The following is a 2,134-nucleotide window of genomic DNA, read 5'->3' as shown; positions in this document are numbered from 1 at the left end:
TTGTTGTTATCAGTATTTACGGCCAAACCATACCATAATTTATGTTGATAACCTTCTACGAGGAAAGAGATTGTTTCATTATATTACTGTAACGGACAATAAATGTTTATCATTATCTAAAATGCCGGGAATATAATTACTTTGGCATCTACTACACTTCCAATGATCCCATTGATTGTTCCAGACCAATGACAAGAGCGGACAACCGCATACCAAATTCAGTAACCCTAACCCATACAATTAAACATTAATGATCTTAGGGTTAGTTTTAAAATATTGGAGTGGAATAAATCCAAATCGCATAGGCTTAATGCATACAGAAGCCATACCCTTTAACAGCTAAACTCTATGGGTTACTAGAGAGCTGTGAATTTGGCATATTAACCGTATCTGCGGTTTTTAATTAGGATTTTAAAAGAATACTAAATACCTTATCTGCTTCCATATTTAAAAGCATTGCATTATATGTTTCGAATTAAATAATCAGATCAAAGAAGAATATGCCTTGAATAAAAGCTAATACTGTTTAGTTCTATCGTTCACAATTAATTCACACTGTTTTCGTTTTCACTTGGCTGCGTTCCAATAGGTTGTTTCACACTTTAGCCCGGTTTCGTGTTCTTCCCCTATGGGGTTTCCTAACAGGCCAGGCCGAGAGGAGGAGGAAGAGGTCGTATGGTCGGGCAACTGGAACTGACAGCGGCTCTAGCGATGACCGGCAGGGATGTTTTATTTCCACCACGTGATCTGGAGGAACTCATCTTTGGCCTTCTCGCCCGCGGGCTGCAAGGTACTCAAAGCGATTCTTTCCAAATCACACACAGCTGATGAACTCTTCTTCATAATAATGATTCTTAATAATAGCATTAGCTAGAAGTCTCTCTCTCTCTCTCTCTCTCTCTCTCTCTCTCTCTCTCTCTCTCTCTCTCTCTCTCTCTCTCTCTCTCTCTCTCTCTCTCTCTCTCTCGGCATGAGAAATATACATTTGCATTGCCAAAGCAGGTGAACAGTAAAATAAACAGCATTATTAAATAAAAAGTAAAAAGGTCAGGTATATAGTATAAAATATAATATAATAAGTATAAAACGTTAAATACAAAATATCTAAACATATCAAATGTTATACTATAAAAGTACTCTCTCTCTCTCTCTCTCCCCTCTCTCTCTCACCCCTCTCTCTCTCTCTCTCTCTCTCCCCCTCTCTCTCTCTCTCTCTCTCTCTCTCTCTCTCTCTCTCTCTCTCTCCCCTCTCCCTCTCTCTCTCTCCCCTCTCCCTCTCTCTCTCTCTATGCTGTGTAAATATTCAAATTACTTCATTGGAACGAGAAGTACAAAGTAGGTGTATCTATAATTGGATGTTAAACCGAATTTCTTGATAATGATAATTCTTAATAATATCCCTAGCTAAAGGTCTCTGTCTCTCACTCTCCTCTCCCCTCTCTCTATCTCTCTCTCCTCTCCCCTCTCTCTCTCTGGAGAAAGTGGCTGAAAGCTCATCCGTCCCTGTTGGGTCTTGTTGGTCGCGTTTCTCAGCCCCAGTTTCTTGAAGCTCTGCACAAACACGTCACCCATCGAGGGGGACGAATGTCTCCATCGATCCACCTCAACCCGGCCCATCGATAAATCCAACCGCCACTACGACGAGACACTCAGCAAAACACCCGACCCGACATCAGCTAGCGTGTTGCACACACACACACCATATAAGGCCGCGAGTGAGCCTGACTGATCTGCGCTGCACGGAGAGGAGCCGCCTTCACAGCTCTGTTCTGTGGAAGCGGCCGCTGACCCCTGACCCCCAAGCTGCGGCACGCCACGCGCAGACAGCCGAGAGGGTGATGGATCGCCTCCTCCCCCCCCCCCCCCCCCTCGGCCCGCCGCCGCCACAGCCGCCGGGAGAGCGATCGCTATTGGCTGCCTGGAGACGGAGCTGCTGCCGGTGACGTAACGAGAGTCCTTTCAAATGGATCCTGATTTCCCACCAATCCCAGAAATAGCGGCTGATGTCATGGGTCCAGCTCGGGGATAATCTATAAACTCACTGCGTGCAGAGCGGCTGCGCACGAGGCCTGAGATAAACATGCTCATGTGATGCATGCTACTCGGACACACTGCATTCTATAGTATGTGGTAC

This window comes from Gadus chalcogrammus, chromosome 2 (genome assembly GCF_026213295.1).
Source record: "Gadus chalcogrammus isolate NIFS_2021 chromosome 2, NIFS_Gcha_1.0, whole genome shotgun sequence".
NCBI lineage: Eukaryota > Metazoa > Chordata > Actinopteri > Gadiformes > Gadidae > Gadus > Gadus chalcogrammus.
The sequence above is the reverse complement of the archived record's forward strand: the minus strand, read 5'-3'. Positions refer to the sequence as shown.